The sequence below is a fragment of the Lycorma delicatula genome, chromosome 2 (genome assembly GCF_047948215.1).
Source record: "Lycorma delicatula isolate Av1 chromosome 2, ASM4794821v1, whole genome shotgun sequence".
NCBI lineage: Eukaryota > Metazoa > Arthropoda > Insecta > Hemiptera > Fulgoridae > Lycorma > Lycorma delicatula.
In genome coordinates, this window is record NC_134456.1 from 7,077,553 (window position 1) to 7,101,035 (window position 23,483).

A 23,483-nucleotide genomic window follows, 5' to 3' on the forward strand; every position below is an offset into this window, starting at 1 on the left:
TGATTTCGTTTGCAGTAAAATCAAATCGTACCATTTTTTAAACGTCTTATAAAATCATCATCATCATTTTAATAAATTTTTTTACCCTTAAGTATATTTCTACCTGAATATGGGGAATCCTCAAAAACTTAAAGCAAGTTTTCAAAATATTAAAATTGTCTGTCAAATCTTTATTTGGTGGATATAAATATGAATTATGTAAACCAATTTTAGTAAAATAAAAATTTTAACTTATCCATGTGTTTATGAATGTGCAGTCTTTGTTAAAGAATAATCACTTATTCTTAAAAATAACAATATCCACTTCTATCAAACCAGACAACAAAACTGTTATTTTCGAGTAATTCAACACAATATTTCAACTCACAAGAAAGGGCCTTATTATGTATCCACTGCCATTTTTAATACATTACCTGACCATTTAAATAAAACCTCCCATCAGTTTTTTAAAATACAATTAAAAGAATTTATTTAGTAAAAATATTATAACTCTTCAGTGGATTTTTAAATAATACTAATTAAAAAAAAAGTAGAAAAAACTTGAATTTTTGCATTCTATTTAACGCACCTAAATAATTTTACTTTAGAATGCCTTCTAAATTGTGAATTATTTTGTTGCTAATATTTTTATATTTAGTATTACAGTGGCCCACAAAGAAATGGAGGAACATTCAAGACATGTTTTACTGGTAAAAATAATGAAAAACGTTCACATAAATATAAATGCTTTGTTTTTGAGTTATGGCTAGCAAAAGTTTCACCCAGATTTCAACTCTTGTAATAAAAAGAAGCCCTACAGTAATTTTTGGGACCCAAATTATCAATTATTAATTGGTGGTTTCTTATATAATTTGAGCTGAAAAATAGGATAAAACAGGTTCCAAAACTGTAACTCTAGTATTTTTTAAGATATTAATGTAAAACACAAAATTAGGTGTCGAAAAACAAGTATTTTTTTAGGTTTGAGTACAATAGCTTTTAAATGACTAATAAATGTAGAAGATTAAGTAACAAAACATGTAGAGAATTTAATTATGAGAAAATTAATGTAAATACAGCCAATCAAAAGTAAATAAAAACTTTTACATTTTGGTTTTTTATTGAAACAAAGCAGACAAAATACTGACAGAAAATCATATTATTCTTCCTGTATCTAATATAAATTCTTTTTAAATATTCTTTGGTGAATCAGCATTTAGGAATGAACGGGTCATTTCCAACGTGTTCGTTTTCTGTTGAACACCAACTAAACCATTCTGTTAATGATGAACATCGTGTGATTCAGCATATTCAGCATAGCTACCAATAGGTAGCCAACAGCCATTAGGTAGCCACTAGTACAAGGTGAATTTCATGTTGCACTGATTTGTCAAAAAACAAAGTGTCACGCATCCTACGGAGAGAAAATTTTTATTCTTTCCACCTAAAGAAAATTGAAAATTTGCGGCCAGAGGATTACCCCTAGCAATTAAACTTCTGTCATTGGATTGTAGGTAACGGTGATAAGCTAAATTCTGTTTCACTTACTGATGATGCCACTTTTAAGAGAAACGAAGTTTTAAAAACTTTGTTTCTCTTAAAAGCGGTCATTATATTTAGATTTATATTTAGATTAGATTATATATTTAGATTAGATTATATATTTAGATTAATTTTTTATATTTCTAAAAATAGTTATTTATGAAACAATCCACAATATTTAAGACAAATTATATATTTATTTAAGACAATCCACATGGAAACTAGTTTCCAACATAGATCTTACATTAATGTTTAGAATTGCATTATTTATGAAAAAATGCTTCCAGAATTTTTTTTCGATGAAAACCTTACACGAGATGCATTCATTCATTTTTTGAAAAATAATTTGCCGGCTCTTTTGGAGATGTACCTTTACAAACTACAAGTAGATTGCAAATGATATCCAGCATGATGGTGCAACAATACATTTTTCTTTAGTAACTAGAAATTCAGAGATAGAAGAACAATTGCTAACATGTACAGGAACCAAACAGCAACAGTAACAATTGAAGAACATAAGAAAGAAGCTGTAATAAGAAAGGGAGTCCGACAAGGATGTTCCCTATCTCTGTTACTTTTTAATCATGGAACTCAATATTTTTAATCACCTATCTCAATTATTTTTACATGGAACTAGCAGTTAATGATGTTAAAGAACAATTTAGATTCGGACTAACAGTACAAGGTGAAAAGATAAAGATGCTACAATTTCCTGATGATATAGTAATTCTAGCCGAGAGTAAAAAGGATTTAGAAGAAACAATGAACGGCATAGATGAAGTACTACGCAAGAACTATCGCATGAAAATAAACAAGAAGAAAACAAAAGTAATGAAATGTAGAAGAAATAACAAAGATGGACCGCTGAATGTGAAAATAGGAGGAGAAAAGATTATGGAGGTAGAAGAATTTTGTTATTTGGGAAGTAAAATTACTAAAGATGGACGAAGCAGGAGCGATATAAAATGCCGAATAGCACAAGCTAAACAAGCCTTCAGTAAGAAATATAATTTGTTTAAATCAAAAATTAATTTAAATGTCAGGAAAAGATTTTTGAAGTGTATGTTTGGAGTGTCGCTTTATATGGAAGTGAAACTTGGACGATCGGAGTATCTGAGAAGAAAAGATTAGAAGCTTTTGAAATGCGGTAATATAGGAGAATGTTAAAAATCAGATGGGTGGATGAAGTGACAAATGAAGAGGTATTGCGGCAAATAGATGAAGAAAGAAGCATTTGGAAAAATATAGTTAAAAGAAGAGACAGACTTATAGGCCGCATACTAAGGCATCCTGGAATAGTCGCTTTAATATTGGAAGGACAGGTAGAAGAGAAAAATTGTGTAGGCAGGCCACGTTTGGAATATGTAAAACAAATTGTTAGGGATGTAGGATGTAGAAGGTATACTGAAATGAAACGACTAGTACTAGATAGGGAATCTTGGAGAGCTGCATCAAACCAGTCAAATGACTGAAGACAAAAAAAACCTAGAAATCACTTGAATGTTAATTTCTTAAACTGGACTGGACGCGGTGGACCAATCGATTAGCCGCTACGATCACCTGACTAATGCTACTACATTACCTCATTTGGAGCAGTTTGAAAAGGGTAGTATTCTAAAAAAAGGTTAATACTAAAGAAGAGTTACTCATTAAAGTACAAAATGCTGTTGAATTTAAACGAAAGGATCCTGAGATAATACGGAACGCCACCGGAAATACTTTACGTCTGGCAGTGCTGTGTACATCATGAAGATGAGAATTTCGAACAATCACTGTAACTGAGGTTTGCTATTCTACAACCGTTTATTATTTCATGAATTTTACTTTTTTGTTTTATTAAGAATTATGTTTATCAGTTATAGAAAGAATAACACGATTTTCTGTCTATTTTTCGTCTGTTTTACTTCAATTAAAAATCGGAAAAAAAAAGTTTTTTTACTTTTTATTAACTGTATTTACATTAATTTTCTCAGAATTAAATTCGCCACTTGTTACTAATTCTTCCGCATTTATCAAAGGTATTGTACTACAAACGTAAAATAAACTTGTTTTTCGACACCGAATTTAATGTTTCACGTCGGATATCTTAAAAACTAGTTCTGGGACCTGTTTTATCCTATTTGCAGCTCAAATTACATACGAAACCGCCAATTTTCCACCTTAATTTAGGTTCAAAAAATTACAGTAGGGTTTCTGCTTATCAGAATAGCTCAAATACGGGCGAAATCTTTCGCTAGCCGTAACTCGAAAACAAAGGCGTTTCCAAACCCAAGTTTATATGAACTTTTTTTATTATTTTTAGCAGTAAAACATATCCTGAAAGTTTCTTCGTGGGATATACCGTATTAACCGTAACATTATTTCGCGGATTTATAATTTAAATAATCGGATATTTTTTAATGCTGCTCTGATCAAGGTTTTTATCGCGGTTTACCTTGATTCATCCGCACAATGTGAGGGTGATCGTATTTTTTATCTGTGCAGTAATATATCTATTCATTCCTGACAGATGGTCTATATGTAATAATGTATACCGATCAAAATAATATTCATTAATTTATTATTAACTCGTACTTATTACGAACAACTTCATTTTAATTTTTAAAGAGATGAACTAATATTAACAAATTATTACTATCGATAAAAAAAAAGGCTGACTACACAATCGTTAAAACTTTCCTAAAACGCAGCTTTAGCCGCGTTCCGGAAAAGTCCTACATTTGTGGGTTGTTTCTGATGCACGGCTTACACACAATTTAATTTATCATCTTATTTAAATTTTTTTTTTTTTTTTTAGTTTTCAGTCATTTGACTGGTTTGATGCAGCTCTCCAAGATTCCCTATCTAGTGCTAGTCGTATCATTTCAGTATGCTCTCTACATCCTAGATCCCTAACAATTTATTTTACATATTCCAAACGTGGCCTGCCTACACAATTTTTTCCTTCTACCTGTCCTTCCAATATTAAAGCGACTATTCCAGGATGCCTTAGTATGTGGCCTATAAGTCTGTCTCTTCTTTTAACTATATTTTTCCAAATGCTTCTTTCTTCATCTATTCTTATTTAAATATAATATTTTTTTATTTATTTAATTCAATGATTCTAACTAAAGCGCCCGCATATCGTATTTAATTCGCCCGAGTGTGGCGGTACTAGCGGCGACGGTCGGCACTAACTGAAGTAACTTAATTTCAAAACTTAAAGAGAACAAATTTCGCTTGTACAGTCAGCAGATTTGTGTCACGAAGTTTAACGCACCAGGTACCGAGTCAGCCGCGATCGAGTTCGAGACCCAGCCAGACCGAATTACTTTCTTAACCCTTTAAATATTATTCATTTGTTTAATTCTATCGCTCACCTGTGACGTGATTAGCAATAATTTAAAGCATTTTTGTGAGGTGAGGGTGCGATTTTGCAAAACTTTTTTTTGCAAATATTGTTATTTTTCAATCGTTAACAAATTTACGTAAGAAAAATATAACCTTAATTAGGCGAAATTTCGAGATGCTGAGGATGACCTTGCTCTACAGCCTCACCCCCTATACTTTTTAAGTTGAAAATTTAATATCATCAGTGTCCCATAAGTGGAAGTAATCTGACCAGGTTTGGTCAAAATCGGTTCAGCAGTTCTGGAGATATAAGGTAATTTAGAGACCGAACAGACGTACATACCGGACGATTACCAGACGTATTAACACCGGAAGATTTCCTTCCTTCTTTTTTTTTTGTTGGTTTTTTGGGTTCCTTTAGCGTCAAAACATCAATATCTAGAGAAAACCGCATACGCCCAAATTGGACCGATTACAATACGATTACAATACTTTTCTAGAGCCATAGCGCTAGACCACAAAGTAAAATTGTAAGTTAATTTTTTTTCATTATCAATTACGAATGAATTTTATTTCGGTTTATCTTATCTTTGATCACATATCTGTTCTTTATCTTATTAACACAATACTAAGTAACTCTTTTATTTTCATTGTTTTTTTTATTTATCAACTACGATGGATGTTGATATGGCAAATATATTAGAATCGAATAACTTGTATTATGACAAAATAAATAGATTAGCTTTCCGTAACGGTACAGAATAGTGCTCGTGTGAACGCAGACACGACACTATTCTAGCTAACGATCGGAAAATAAGGAACGCTGGAGATACAACTAACGTGAATACCGCGTAGATGTAAAATTTAGTACAAGATCGTAGTTGTAAGGATGGCGTCTGCCATATTCGACAATGCTGATGTTCATTTACGCGTGGTCACCCGAGACGAGCGCAATTAAATTTTATAAACGTAAAATCGGACTGAACCGCAATACCGCTCTCGATTGTAGAAAAAGAGTAGTTTGTACATCGATATTATAGAAAAATCCTTTAGCTATCGGTCAAATGATGGAAACTGACCGGTCCCTGTTTACTAGTAGAAATACAATGTCGGCGAGAAGCCGCAACATTACTTCGTTTTGAAGGCGTATACAGCGAAACGCACAATCTTTTCTACTTGCTCGACCGTAAACAAGGATGATTACTTCAACTTATTACTTTTGGAATAAGAATAATATCCGTTAAACGGCGGAAATGTGCAACGACCGCTAATACTAGCAACTAATGATAAATCAGTATGAAAATTTCATTGATCCCGTTCTCGGAGAACGCAGCAAAACTACGGAACGGTTTCGGAAATCGGCAAAATAACACCAGAAAAGGAATTATACCGGAATGGCGAACGTTATACCGACTAGCTATCCGAGAAAATTTCTACCGATGGCACATTTGAAACAACCCTTCGAAGTGATTCTCCATAATAGTGCCGATCGCGTTCTGCCCCTCAACATAGGTAAGCTACATCATTAAATAAACTTTTAATAGAAAAATGAGATGTAATTTTCTTAACTTTGTACTAAAAAGTATTACTGTAGTGATTATATATATGTCGTAGGCAAATTGAAAAATCAGGATTTTATTGCAATGCACCCGGCTAATTGGAAAATGTAATATATTTGCATTATCGCTTATAATTATAAATATAAATTACAAATATAATCTAACCAAACTTAACTTACCCTCGTTAACCTTGAATAGGTTAAGTTTGATTACATTGTATTTATAATTTCCAATTATCCGGTAATTTTCAAAATAGCCGGACGCACTGTAATAAGCCTGATTTTTCAATTCGCCGACATATATATTTACGTAAAATTAATATTAACTTACCCGTGTAATTATATTTATGAATGATGACACCGTCATCTTTCCCAAAAAGATGTCATTAACTATTTAAAAAAAATAACACCTAGCCTACCTTTACTTAGCCTAGCCTTTATCAAACCAAATAACAGAACTGTATTACGATGCTCTGGTTTACGATAAAGGACCTTATTTTTCTGCCATTTTTAAGCAATTATCAAACTATTTAAAAAGCAATTAAACGATTTTCTTTTACAGAAACAATATTATTCAATCGATGAATTAAAAAACGTACTTTCTAAAAAACGAATTTTCTGTATACCATTTAATTTCATTTCCGCCTACTAAATAGAAATTAATTTAGAACATAATAAAAATTCACGAAGAAAAAATAAATAAAAAGAAATTCTTAATTAAATCAACTTAGAAGATAACTAGGTATATAAAAAAACGAATATAATTTCAAAAAGACTAAGATTTTTTAAAATAATTATTCAACACTAAATTACAAGTTACATTTTAATATAAAAATCAACAATGAAAAGATTCCAACTTAGGTCTAAATTAAAAGATTTACCGTTCAAAATAAAACAAAGAATTAAAAAAATCCTGATAAGAAAGTCTCTGAGAAATTCCACGCAAATAACCCAATCTATACTATTTTATCTCGTTTAAAGGGGAAGAGGATTTTTGTATGTTCCGGATAAACAAAAAAAAACTACTCGATGTTTCGTAACTAATTTTTACCCGTGTTTCTTGGGATAACTGAGAAGGTTTTTGGATATATTTCATCTTGAAACATGTGTAATATATATATATATAATGTAGTAGTGGAGATTTGCCGGTTGAAGCAGAAACTTTAATAAATTGTGAACTGTGAATGTCTACTGAGCGAGCTGGGTTTGAAATGATTAATTGTGAACATCTAAAAATCAATTTCTAGATTTTTTGAGGTCATTCCAAATTTCAAGGGAAAAACAAATGGATATTCCATTTGTTTTTTTAACTTTTCGGTAACAAATAAAGAAATCAATTTAATTTTTGGCGAGTATAATCTTCATGTAAATAAACCAACGTGCAGATTTTTGAAATTCGACCTTGAAAGAGGATGAGAAAGGTAAAAAAATGTTTGAACAATGATTGTAAATTTTCCCAATTCCGACTATAGTAAACGAGATATTCAGTAGATTTGGGCTTGCAAATACGCTTCAGATAAATATTTCAAAACCATTTTCGGATTTTTTTTAAGGGGTGCGACGGCTAAATCACCACACCACTGCCACCGTTACTGTATGTGTGACTTGCCGCAATTGCCTCCGGTTACTTGTGACTAATAAAGATAAAATAAAAAGATTAACCGCTACCGGAAACCCAAGTAACCGCATAGCGCGGGCGAAGCAGCAACGGGGACCCGGTAAAGAATAGACAGAATTTGATGATCAAAAGACAATTTCTTATTTAACCCTATATTTATTTATGCGGTAAAAGAAACCATACCAAAACCTAAAAAAAAAAATAATAATAAAAAATAAAGCTGTCATTTAAAAAAAAAAAAACACAAACCAAAAAGAAGAAACTATATCTTAAATTGAACAAATAATTTATAAAAACCTAAAGACTGAAAATAACATAAATTAATCCTTAAGAACAAAACAACTAACAAAAATTTATATGCAGTATAAACTTAAAGAGAAATTTAATATCAAATATAAAAAAATGAATTAGGAGTAAAAAATGAATCTAAAAAATTAACTAAGAATAGAAATCAAAATTAGTAGTGGGGACTACTAAGAAAGGGGACACCAGAAAATTAAAAAATAACATTCTACGAGTCGGAGCGTGGAATGTTAGAAGTTTAAAAAAGGTTGGTAGGCTAGAAAATTTAAAAAGGGAAATGGATAGGATAAATGCGGATGTGGTAGAAATTAGTGAGGTTCGGTGGGAAGAGGTAGGCAACTTTTGGTCAGGTGATTTTAGAATAATTAACTCAGCTTCAATTAATGGGCAGGCAGGAGTAGGTTTCATAATGAACAAGAAGATAGGGAAGAGAGTAAAGTATTTCAAAACGCATAGCGATAGAATCATTGTAATAATGATACGAAGAGATTGAATTCAAGAGATTCGTAGACTAGAATAAAATGTTCAGCATTTTAAAAAAATTAGGGTTCAAATACAGAGATAGAAGAACAATTGCTAACATGTACAGGAACCAAACAGCAACAGTAATAATTGAAGAACATAAGAAAGAAGCCGTAATAAGAAAGGGAGTCCGACAAGGATGTTCCCTATCTCCGTTACTTTTTAATCTTTACATGGAACTAGCAGTTAATGATGTTAAAGGACAATTTAGATTCGGAGTAACAGTACAAGGTGAAAAGATAAAGATGCTACGATTTGCTGATGTTATAGTAATTCTAGCCGAGAGTAAAAAGGATTTAGAAGAAACAACGAACGGCATAGATGAAGTCCTACGCAAGAACTATCGCATGAAAATAAACAAGAACAAAACAAAAGTAATGAAATGTAGTAGAAATAACAAAGATGGACCGCTGAATGTGAAAATAGGAGGAGAAAAGATTACGGAGGTAGAAGAATTTTGTTATTTGGGAAGTAGAATTATTAAAGATGGACGAAGCAGGAGCGATATAAAATGCCGAATAGCACAAGCGAAACGAGCCTTCAGTAAGAAATATAATTTGTTTACATCAAAAATTAATTTAAATGTCAGGAAAAGATTTTTGAAAGTGTATGTTTGGAGTGTCGCTTTATATGGAAGTGAAACTTGGACGATCGGAGTATCTGAGAAGAAAACATTAGAAGCTTTTGAAATGCGGTGCTATAGGAGAATGTTAAAAATCAGAAGGGTGGATAAAGCGACAAATGAAGAGGTATTGCGGCAAATAGATGAAGAAAGAAGCATTTGGAAAAATATAGTTAAAAGAAGAGACAGACTTATAGGCCGCATACTAAGACATCCTGGAATAGTCGCTTTAATATTGGAAGGACAGGTAGAAGGTAAAAATTGTGTAGGCAATTTGGAATATGTAAAACAAATTGTTAGGGATGTAGGATGTAGAGGGTATACTGAAATGAAACGACTAGCACTAGACAGGGAATGTTGGAAAGCTGCATCAAACCAGTCAAATGACTGAAGACAAAAAAAAATTTAAGATTGGTTTTATTGGTTTATGTCAGCCTTTTAGTGAAGCATTAAAATTATTTAGAAGGGAATTTTACTTTCTTTTGGGAATTGTTTGATTTACTTTTTAGTTCCTATTCTGGAATTAATTATTTTATTTAAGTTTTAATTTCTTTTTTATTTATTTATTTATGTATGGTTTGTTTTTTTATGTTGTTCTGGGTTTGGAGTTTATATTATTATAGTTGCTCGTTGATCATCTAATTCTGTTTATTCTTTGTGTTATATGCGTAAAATTTTTCAGAGAATTTCTTATGAGTGGTTGTTGTTTTTTTAAGTTTATAGTTTGTCCAGTGTTTTTTTAGTTTTCTTTGTATAGTAGTTGCATAAAAACAGAGTATAGTATTTTTATTTTATTGCGTTTGTTTTTTATAAACAAGCGGAAGTATTTTTTGACTAATTCATATTAAAAATTTTAAAATCTACTAATTCAATCATTATTAAAAAATAATATAATTAAAATAAAATCCAACACAAACAAGTTTTAATAAACAACGAACTTTAAATGATAAAAGACATTAATCCAAAATATATATATATATATATATATATATATATATATATATATATATATATATATATATATATATACAAAAAAGAGCTTATCACCTTAATTTAAAATTCCAAAAGGAAGGGAAAAAACAAAACCATTAATAAATCAATTTACATACCCAATTAAACCTATTGTTATCTATTTATTGTTTTTGTTATTTGTTTTTTTTTGTTTAAATTTTTTTCGACTGGGTTTGTTATTTTATTTTTTTCTATTTTACTCTTAAGGTGATCTTTATTATTTATTTTTTTGTTTTGAGTTCGTGCTTCTTTGATCTTAAATGATATTATTCAATTATAAATATGCTTAATGTACATCTTATTATATCCTTATCTGATATTTTGTTTTAAAAAATACAACTCCGTCGGACATACAAAAATAGTTTCCACTTTAAAGGATACTTCCTTCCCCTTCGTTTTCGACGGTAAAAAAAGAACTTCTGAATTTAAACGTGGTCATATATGCATTCAAAGATGTTCGGAACGCCCAAAAACCGCTATGACCGAAGAAACCCTTCAAAAATCCACAACTTCCTTTTAAGTGGTCACTGACTGAAGGTATGCGAGTTTATCGACTTCACAAATATCTCGATAGACCGTGTCTACTACATTTTACACGGTGTTTTGTATACAAAAAAGCTTCGTATTTGATATTTTCATGTATTGGCTTAATATTATTTCACGCGTTTATATTTTAAGTAATTATTTTAAACTATAATCACAACCGCTTTTTAATTTTATAATAAATGTGTATTCAATGATGACACTTTGATCAAGATTTTACCACAGTTTCCCTTTATTTATCCAGGTAAATTCTGTGAAAGTTTCTTCTTTTTCCTTTGAGTATCTATCTACTCGTTCAAGACATGATCAATGTATTATTATATACCGATGAAGTAAAAAATATAATTATTTATAACGGAAACGTCCTCGATTTTCACAAATCTTAAAAATTTATATTTATGAATAGTTGAATATTCAATTATAAATAGCCTGAATGTAAAAAAAAAAATCTAGTTTTATCACTCGTTGAATGATCACCAAATCGCCTAATTCTTCTAATGTTTATTAAAAAAATATATATATATTAAACAAAGGGACAGTTTAGTTACATTTACAACTAGAGAAATATCATGACTGTAGAAATTTTCTTTAAATGAATGTTTCAACCAAAAATATTTTTTAAGTAATTTTATAAGAGTAGTTTAGATTTTAATTTTTAGAATGCCAAGATAATCTTAAGGTGTATCTATTAATAGTATCACTATTAATAGTCACCCTGTGACTATTAATAGATGCCGCACGTTACGATAGAAGAAGCATTTTCTTTTCGTTCATATGCGGACGTTTAGCCTCAATAGAACCCTTCAATCGGCTTAATAGTGAAGCGGTAATGATGGTCCTGCCTTTTTCCTGGCAGTCTACTGGCACCAAACTACAAAAATCCTGAAAAATCGTAGCCGTGACTTTTCCTACAAAAGGAACCGTTTATGCGTTCTTTAGCCCATTTTCATCTGCTTTCACCCACTGTTTGGACTGATGTAATCTCTGGCGTGTAATAGTAAATCCGTGTTTCATCTACTGTTATAAAACATCGAAGAAACTTAGCGAGAAGAGTTCAGTCCAACGCGTTTTCGATTGACTATTAACAAGCTCAACACCCGTCCATCGAGCGGAAAGCTTTTTCATACATAAAATATCATGTAAAATATAGTAGACACGGTCTATCGAGGTATAGCGGACGGCGTATTCCTGTGCACATATGTTGACGGCTAGCTTACCGCGCTATTAATATCCTGAACAATTCTGACAACGCACTGCATACAATGTAAGTACACCGAGCTTACACGAGATGTTTTCGTAAAGAAATGACTGTCTAACTGTTCCACCCTCGTATCATTCTACCTCTCTCGCACGGAATGTGCACAGCTACACGCCGCGAGCTGTATTAGCGAAGTCAGTAAACTGCATACATTCAGTCAATGACCACTTAATACGAAGTTGTGGATTTTTGAAGCGATTTTTTCGGTTGTAAAGGTTTTTGGGCGTCCCGAGTATCCATCTTGAATGCATATACGACCACGTTTAAATTCGGTATTCAATTTTTTTACTGTCGAAAACGAAGGGAAAGAATCCTTTAAAGTGGAAACTCTTTTTGTACTCTTTTTGGAGTTGTATCTTTCAAAATAAACACATTATTACAGTTCAAACGTCAATTTTATCCATTTTTAGAAAATTTCGAAACGAATTTGGTTTACCCGATCACCACAAACAAGCAACTAAACAAACGCACACGTCTGAAACTTCGCAACTCATCATCTAAAGGTTCATACTTGTCATATATCACAGTCATTTAGTCATACTTGCGCTATCTGTCAGGCCGAGAACTTTTCGAACGACCCTAGTATATAAACAGGAATCTAATTCATTATGTATTTCATAAGATCAATCTTTTTCATACTCACAACAAAATGATTTACTTATTTATCGATCATTAAAATGCATTTAATAATTAACAGTTCTCTCATAAATTCTTATTCTTGGGATTTTTAAAGATTATCTGACATTATTTTATTCCCAGATCAACAAATCATCAAAAAACTATCTAAGACCTTAAAAAATACGGTTGGAGAATTATAAATGTACGTTCTGAATGATAGTTATACTATAATTTGGACAACGTTTAGTTTTACATGTATTAACCAAAACCTAAGCAAGATTCAACTATCGTTTGGTTTTCATTTTTTAAATTAAAATTGCAAACTACATTAACTGGTACTCTTTTAGATAACAAATCGTATTTATTATCCAGAAAGTAATCCTCAATCAAAATGCCAGAAAATGTTGCATAAGGATATTATTCCAAACTTTATTTCCATTTATTTCTGACCCCTTCAAACCAAAAAAATCTTAAAATTCTTCTGCAGTTGTAAAAAAAAAGGAACCATGATCGTTAAAAACATCAAAATGGTTACTAGGTTTTTGTAACACCCGAGAAAGGTACTGCGTACCGAACAGCTGTTGCGGTTTTTACATAATTTTGTGAAAACCAAATTACATATACTGTTTTTTTTTTTTTTTTTAAGATTACTCCCCCAGATATAAAGTTACACCGTAGAGCTATACAGTAAACTATATAAGAAAAACGTTTGCTAATCGGATCAAGTTTTTCCGATCTTTATTTTTCGTGTTCCTCTATAACAAAAAAGAACAACTTTAGCATCGAAAAATTCCGTAAGGATGTATGTTGGCCTGTTTTTTCTTGATAATTCCAGACAAGATGAAAGGATTTGTATGAAATTTAGCACGATGATTTCTATATAACAGGCATAATGCCATTTAATTTTGGTCACAATAGAGGGGAGAGAGAGATAGATCATGAGTCTTGTATTTCAAAATTATACTCGAAGAAAAGTAATTTTATTCACATAACTTTAAATCCCTTAAATACTTTTTTCTTTTTAGCCTCCGGAACCACCGTAAGGTATTACTTCAGAGGATGATATATACGACTGTAAATGAAGTGTAGTCTTGTACAATCTGAAGTCGACCATTACGCACCGGGTTGGTCTAGTCATCGCAAATCAGCTGATTTAGAAGTCTAGAGTTCTAAGGCTCAAATCCTAGTAAAGACAGTTACTTTTATACAAATTTGAATACTAGATCGAGGATACCGGTGTTCTTTGGTGGTTGGACTTCAATTAACCACATATCTCAGGAACGGTCGACCTAAGACTGTACAAGACTACACTTCATTTCATATACGTATCATCCTCATTCATCTTCTGAAGTAATGCCTTACAGTGGTTGCGGAGGTTAAACGGAAAAAAAAGCCCGACCGTTACTGATACACGAGGTTAATTGAAACCCAACCATCAAAGAACGCCAGTATCCACGATTTAAAGAGAAATCCCGATATATGTTTATTTTCTTTTAACAGTCTCACGTATCTAATCTGATTCACGAAAATGAGAGACGAATCGTTTGATACGAATTTCATTAAAAAATTACTGAAGCCCTACTACAGTTTCAAAAGCACAAACAAACTTCCCAGTATTTCTTGTCGCCTGAAACAGTCGGATCGATATCATATTAAAGTACATTTGTTTTCTATCGCGGATAAAATAATACCAGCCCATTCTCTCCACTTTTTTTTTGTCTTCAGTCATTTGACTGGTTTGATGCAGCTCTCCAAGATTCCCTATCTAGTGCTAGTCGTTTCATTTCAGTATACCCTCTACATCCTACATCCCTAACAATTTGTTTTACATATTCCAAACGTGGCCTGCCTACACAATTTTTCCCTTCTACCTGTCCTTCCAATATTAAAGCGACTATTCCAGGATGCCTTAGTATGTAGCCTATAAGTCTATCTCTTCATTTAACTATATTTTTCCAAATGCTTCTTTCTTCATCTATTTGTCGCAATACCTCTTCATTTGTCACTTTATCCACCCGTCTGATTTTTAACATTCTCCTATAGCACCGCATTTCAAAAGCTTCTAATCTTTTCTTCGCAGATACTCCGATCGTCCAAGTTTCACTTCCATATAAAGCGACACTCCAAACATACACTTTCAAAAATCTTTTCCTGACATTTAAATTAATTTTTGATGTAATTAATTCCCTCCACAAAAAATTCATTTACATCGATTTTGAATAATTTATATTATCGAGAAACAAGTAAATATTAAAAATGCGTAGCCAAAATGTCGGTGTGTAACGTGATATGTGTTTATATACAGGTGTTAGTTAACAAATTATAGCAATCATAAATAAATTGTCAACAGTTAAACAAAAAAATAAATTTACCAAATACTCCTACCTCAAAACGGTCTATTTTTCGGTATGAGACCACCACATTATCAAGTTCCCAGGGGAGTGTTCCGTTGAGAGGAAAATCAAAGATTTTTAATGGAAAGAGTAGAATTGTGACACCATTTTAAAAACACTGAAAAACAAAACTTTTTACTTAAACACATTGTACTATGGTAACTAACATAAATAGAAGTTTTCAAAAATGATTTACAATATCTCTTAAATAACTGCTCAATATTGAAATACTAAAAAAAAGTCCCAACCTCAAAAGAATCTATTTTCGTTATGAGACAACTACTTTGAGTATACAACAGGCCACTTTCGAAAAGCATTATGAAAATGTTAAATAGCTACCATTTTGGTTAGGTTGACTAGCCTGGATTTTTATGCCAAAGTTTTTTTAATGAACTTAGAAATAATATCACCACCTAACATTTAAAAATCTTTGGAGGTGTGGTTGGCTCATAATGAAAAATAATTTTTTTTTGAGGTTGAAGCATTTGCTAAGTTTTTTAATTTTCATCTTTTTCAATGCTGTGAAGTGCTGCAGACCACTTTTGAAACTAGCTGTGAAAAACAATAAGTTAGTGCCATTTTAGTTAAAGTTGTGTAACCCGATTTTTTTTTCTTCAAAAATTTTGTCGTTCAATGCTCTTTAAAATTATGTATCGTAATCCTACCCTTTTGGATGACTTTTGGTTTTTTTAAAAATATTTTTAATATACCACAATGAAATACAAAAATACTATTAAACTATTATCTCGTCTCATTTTTATTTCTTTTAAAAATTTGTTTTTGTTATAAGATATTTTCCAAAATCGAAATGAATCTTGTTTTATGTGTTTATTACTCATTTAACAAAGTTATCGTACGTCAAACATAAAAAACAGGGTTTTTACCTAAATTTATTGGTTTTCACCTCCAGATTTCTAAAAAAATACTGCAGATACGGTTCTGGGACCTATTTTATTCGATTCTTCATGTCAAAAACCATAAGTAATCATAATTCTGCCCGTTAATTAAGGGGTATTAATTAACGTTCTAAAAATTACAGTACGCCTCATTTTACCGGGGTAGCCGAAATCCGAGCGAAATCTTTCACTAGCCGTAACTCGCAAACGAAACATTCTAGGACATAAATTTATTATTTTCATTATTTTCACTAGTAGAATAGGTTATAAAAGCGTCTAGAGAACTTCGTGATACACTCTGTACATTATATTAAAAGTAAATATGGGCCCCGTTAGAATTATTGGAAAAGTATTATTTTCTAATAATTAATGCACTGTTTAAGATGTTAACATTTTAAAAAATACTATTTTATTTAAAGTACGGTAAACGCCTACAAGTTTTCTTCAATTTTATTATATGTCGTTAATTGATAAAGAGGGCATAAAAGAAAGTCTACTCGCACTAAAAATCCGAACATTTACCGACCCAGACGCTCAAATACCATCGATCTATTATCAGGAGAGAGAGAGAATGAGAAAGTAACGGAGAGAGAGTATCGCTACGTTAAATTAAAATCTAAAAGTTATTAAAAATAAAGCAGGTTGTATTGTTAACCGAACATAATGAGTTTAAAAAAAGAAACGGTAAACCGATCATGTACTATCACTTGAATATAATTATTACAACATCTATTTTATTATACCATATGGCCCACGACCACAGAGATCTCTGTTATTTGTATTAACACTTAACGGCGCAAACGTCTGTGTTTTTTTTATAACTCCGGTTAAATATAGGCTAACATCACGTACAGACGAGATAAATTATAGTATACACCGTATGTTTATTTCTCTGTTCTGTTTACAAAGATGATATCATTTTTATTTGTACTCGTATAAATCGTAATACCATATACTTATTATCAACAACCTATAAAAAAAGAACTGTTCTATATATATATATATATATATATATCAGCTTAAGAAAAAACTCAAAAACGTGTTCCGGTATTACTTTAATAAAATAATAAATACGTTCTCATACTTCTACGTACATACTACAGACTGAACGATACACGTAACATGAACGGTTTAAAAAATGTAGTCTATATTTAAAATGTTAATAATCTTAAGATTCACTAATATTATAAAAAAGGATACTAAACTTTTCTTTTTCAAAATTATTTTTAAAATTGCCTTAAAAAAGCATAATTAAAAAATTAAATTTTAAACTTAAATTTTCAAGCTATGTCATAAATATCCAAATTGAGCATGAAATGAATTTTTAAAAGTAAGAAAAATGTATTAGAGATTCATTAGAAAAAAAAAAAAAAATATATATATATATATATATATCGGGTTTGTCTAGTGGTTAAACTCATCATCGCAAAATCAGCTGATTTTCGAAGTCAAAAGTTCTTAGTTCGAGTCCTTGTAAAGGCAGTTGGTTTTATATGGATTTGAATGCTAGACTGTGGATACCTGTGTTCTTTGGTGGTAATTTTTTTTTGTTAACCTCCGGGTCCACCGTTAGGCATGCTTCAGAGGAAGAGATGAATGAATAATTTGATGATTTGTAGCACGTGTGAAAATTCCATGCCTGACCGGGATTCGAACCCTGGACCTCCGGATGAAAGGTCGAGACGCTAATTCTTTGGCGGTTGGGTTTTAATTAACCACACGTCTCAGGAGTAGTCGGCCAGGGTCCGTTCAAGACTACACATTTACCGATACATTTACATGCTAGACTGCACACAGATGCCTTGGCATCTCTGCAGAGCACTGCTGACATCATGTCCACTGTACTGTTACTCTGTAACCTGGTTTACATAAATAAATATATATATATATATATATACAATCATTTATTAAACTTTTGCTACTTGTAAATACGGGCATCATAATAACTTGAAATTCCATTCAGTAATAATACTTAATTATATTAGTTCGCACTTCTGAAATTATAAGTCGATCGTTCTTGGAGATATAGTTAACTTAATTGTTTTAAGGATTTTTTTATACATTTCCAAAATGGATTGCTCAAAAATTAATGAAACGTGAAAAAGTTCGTCTTCATAAGTTCTAATTTCTGTTAAATTTTGGTCACGATCCGACAAGAGTGTAGGAGGACTGTAATCCAAATAATTGTTTTACATATTTTACTTAATATTTCTTATTAATTTTTAAATAATCATAAGCATACTACATCATTAATAATCACAATTTGTTAATCAACTTAACCATTAAGCATCGAACTATGCTAAAGTAATTTTGAGCATGAAACTTTAATCGTGTAAGTTTTAGACTCACAGTTGGGTAAGGAGATACTCGATTTCGCATTTTATTAGTATATCATCATTAAACAAACTTTATATTATAGTGCTAGGCTGAGGCTGCACAATTATCCAAAATAAAATAATAAATAATGCGCCCACATTCTTAGCTCACGATTATCTCTGAAGCCTAAACATCGGTTGTATTCTTTAATTTCATGACGCCAAATTTTGTCGTCCCTGAGATAACAATATTAAAAAACAAATACTGCGATAAAATTCTTGGAATTTCTTTCGTTTAAAAAAATAAAAAAATATTTGTCATCAATAATTACCGCACCTGTAGAACTGCATCACAAACTAGTGAGATAATCACACCATCATATTGCATATTCCTCGCTCGTTCGTAACATTCCAACGACCTAATTCCTCTTGCCAAACCATTCCTACTCGTACTACTCTTAACGACAATTATTTCTTCTTCCTCGTACGAAGTAAAGGAAGTATTAAGATCGCGAAAAATTTCAGTTTTCAGATTTCAACGGAAATATCCAATTTGACCCTCCCTGAATCCATTTTGACTAATTTCGGCGTGACGTATGTACGTACGAATGTATCTCGCATAACAAAACGATTAGCCATAGGATGTTGATATTTTGGATTTACGACTGTTGTAACATCTAGTTGTGCACCTCCCCTTTTAAATGCAATCGACTGCACCAAAAGTGTCCAAAAAGCCAAAAGTCCAAACAAATTGGATTTTGGAGTTTTTCTTAACTGAAGGAATAATCCGACAGTGAGAGCTTTTCAAGATATATCATAAATGGTACTTATTTTCCTAGGTTCCAGAGTTATAGCCAAATCAAATTTTAATCGATGAAATATTTTAATAATTCGTGCGTAGTACGGTTCATCGGTTCAAATCCGACTTCATGTACTTTTATTTAACCTTTTTTTTTAATTTAAATATATTGATTTATTAATAATTACTTACCTCTGATTGTTAAAAATGTTAACAATAAATAATAATTCAATAATAACAATAAAAAATAAAAATATGAAAATATATCAGAAGTTATCAATGAAATAAAATTTTATGTACTTTGCATTTTAAAAATTGTGTATAAGTAATTTAATAGACGCACAAGGAAGTCATGTGGTGATCACATCCGATTTTTTTTTGTAATAATTCAATACTCTTAATACAATCAAACCGTTAAACTATTCACGGAAGGAATAAAAAAAAGGCATGTTAACCTTAGGTCGACCAATGGACCTTGAGTTAACCTATCAATGAACGACGAGCGGCCTACATAACCAATGTGTGACATTTTGATGACCATAATATTAATCTCCTTTTTTTTTATTTCTTGGAAAGGATAAGCAGTCATTCTACCCTGCTGTGCTGCAACATAGTGTCCTTCGTACTGGCGTTGTGACCGGATATTTGTTTAATAACAATTTCCTTGCACACTTTCTCAGATTGTCTAGTCATTTTGTCGTAATCTACGTAAATCTTTATAGATTTTGCTTAGCGAGTTTGGCAATTAATTCACTATAATTTTTTTTAATGAATATTTTAAACTTTAATTTTCATTATTCGCTTTATATTTTAGTATTTACAAAAATGTTTTAAAAATTCCAATATTGTACATTGTTTGAAATTCAATTACATAATTTCTTATAATAAAGAAAATTTGAATGATTTTAACAATATACAAACAAACATTGAGTATCTTTTTTAACTGTTAGATAAAAACTATGATCATGCTTTCTAATAAAACACCTCCCATGACAGAAAAAGACTGGTTAGAATAATTTCTTCAATGAACGTAGTTTAAATCTTCAAATAAAAAAAACTTCGTTAATTATATGAGTATTAGCATGAAAGGCAGTGTTGAAACGTTTGACTAAATGTACATTAAAAAAAAATTTACATTTATTATTTATAATACATTATTATATAATATCGTTATTATTTCATACGTATTATTTATTTACATAATTTATTATTATTTATAAATCAAAATGTACATTATTTCCTCAAACAAAGAGGTGGCTGATGTTTTTTTTTTGTAAATAAATAAACACCCAAATTGCGTACAATAAAAATATATAAAATTTAAATATAGTTTAATAAATGTATTCAATAATCAAACAAATTTGGCGAATTAAAAAGGTTATTCTCAACAAACTGATAACATTTACTAAATAAGAGTTACATCCATTTTTCTTAGTTCGACGTAAGGAAATCTGATAAAAATATATACGCATTACATCATATATAGTCAATTTAACGAATGATTAGCAGTAACACAATGAATTCCTCTATAAATCTATGGTTTAAAGCTTGCCACAAAAAAAAAATCGTTATTGAATTTAAACAAATTGTTTGTATTACACAAAGGTTCCCTGATAAGACTTTTTTAAATTCAAAATAACTATTTACAAGGACTAGTCAATAACTATCTTTAATCTTTATTCCAATAAAAATAAAAACCTTATCGTTTGTCAACAAAGTTCAATTGCTTTTCAACATACTTCTACCGTTGCACAATGTTCTTAATGTCCTCAGAAAAAATTTTCTTACGTAAGTAAAAAAAGATTAAATATACCACCGATTCCTTCAGTATTTGGTCGGAGGTGAATCGAGTACCTCTTAATATCGCTTTGAATATGGAACGAACAGGTGACCAGTTTGAAGGAGCGAGATCAGGACTCTCCTTTTCCTCGAACTGAAGGCTTCAGCTACTCAATTAGTACTTGATTGAAACGAGCAGCACTCTTTACTATCGAGATCCTTTCTTGATAATGTTCCGATACTGGGCCTAGTGAGTCTCAAAAAAACTGTTAATAACAATTTTTCTATTGGCGGTTGACTTATGTGTTTTTTCTCGGTACGCGATTGTGGATGTTTTTATTCCGTGCTCACCGATTTCTCTCTAAATCGAAACCTACCTATGTACCTATGTTTCGTTACCGATGATGAATCTGTCAAGGAAGAGTCACTTACATTATCATAGCGGGTCAGATCTTGTTAACAGATGCCACATTTGTTTATGCAATATTACTAGTCGTTTTATCACCCAGATCGCATAAAATTTATGACAGTTAAGTAAATTTGGATTTCGTATGTAGAACCACAATTTATCTGTACATCGTTTGCCGCTTCATCGATACTCACTTGTCTTCATTACAGCACTGCTCTCACCCTAACCTAACCTAACCCTCCCTGGAGATGACGTTTTTCTGTAAACTGTTTTAACCACTATGGGGGCAACCGGTAACCGCCTAAAAGACGTTGCCTCGGTTGGCCTCAAGTGACATGGCATCGTCTACGCCCACCCTGTCTCCAGTCCTTAACAGGACACCCATCGGTATCCGTCCTAGTTCACAGGAGCATCCCGACCTCCGCTTCTGGATGCCGTGATGTCCCTCCCCAGAAGGGCTACCCTTCCCGTTCCTACACCCTACTTGGGGTCCGAGTATGCACCCCACACATACCCTCCCGAAAACAGCGCGCTCGCCCCGCACACCTCGACGGTTCTTAGTGCGTCATCAGAACGCCCTGACCCAGTCACTCTTGCGTGTGACTGGGCCAAGACGACCTCAGCATAAAGGCTGCCTTCCTGGTCCTACACGATTCTACGCTTCATCCCCAGGCTTCCAGACTCTTTTAAAGCCTTCCCATCCGTTTTTTTTATACTCACTTGTCTCTCTCTTTTTTCCTATTTAGCCTCCGGTAACTACCGTTTATATAATTCTTCAGAGGATGAATGAGGATGATATGTATGAGTGTAAATGAAGTGTAGTCTTGTACATTCTCAGTTCGACCGTTCCTGAGATGTGTGGTTAATTGAAACCCAACCGCCAAAGAACACCGGTATCCACGATCTAGTATTCAAATCCGTGTAAAAATAACTGGCTTTACTAGGACTTGAACGCTGTAACTCTCGACTTCCAAATCAGCTGATTTGGGAAGACGCGTTAACCACACTAGACCAACCCGGTGGGTTGATACTCACTTGTCTGTCTTTCAGAATCATAACATATAAGAGCTCAATGTTAATTTCCGTTGTAAATGTAGGCATTCGGCTCCTTATTCATGCGAAACAACTTGGGCAACCATTTTTGGATGCCGATAGACTCATAGACATTTCCGTTGTGCTAGTCTTCGACAGATTTCGGTTACTGATACATCTTCAGATCGCAAAAAAAATGATTACTGAATGAATGATTACTGCTGCTCCTCTCCTTTGGCGCAAACGGAAAGCGGAGAGGGCAAGATTAACCGTAAGACGGTTGCGACAATAACAACACATGTACGCAGAAGTGTTAATTCAGAAACAACCGATAAAATCTACGTGTAAAAACGACTCTGTTACGAGCAACACTGTAAATGTAAATACATTAGGTAGGTTTTAATATTAAGAATATTAAAATAATATTATGCGATGTATTATTAGAATTAGTACTGTTCATATTATAAAAATTAGTTAAGGCAGAATTTACAGCAGGGAACTGATACTTCGGGTACTAACAAATTAATAAGTCATTAGAGTAGAAACATTAGATTCAAAACATGAATATAGGGGCAAAATTTTCCTGTGGATCAGTCCAGGTGGCAAAGGTTCCTAAGCGTGCCTCAATTAACATACAAAAACTCAAGAGCCTCACTATCATTCCGATATAAACAAAATAACATTTAAGAACCATGTTTTTTTTTTCACTATTTTGGCTGCAGGTCGTTAAATGATTTTACAAAAAAACTCATTCTTGTCAAACATGTTGAGTGGAAAATTCTACACAAAAAAGTCTATGGACATATTCCGATCAGATTATAAACAAACGAGCTAGCGCAATAAACAGCAGCGCTCTATATAATGCCTATGCGGAGAGATAGGTAGCCGGCGGAACCTGTACGCGCGATAAACAAATACCTATAACTTTTGATCTACGATAAATAATGCAAAAACCC

General features: G+C 32.0%; 1 protein-coding gene across 1 annotated transcript in view; it reads right to left on the bottom strand.

Annotated features, from left to right (window-relative positions):
* LOC142320451 (CD151 antigen-like) overlaps window positions 1–23,483 on the bottom strand; it is an 88,465-nt gene that overhangs the window by 40,343 nt on the left and 24,639 nt on the right. The window lies entirely within an intron of this gene.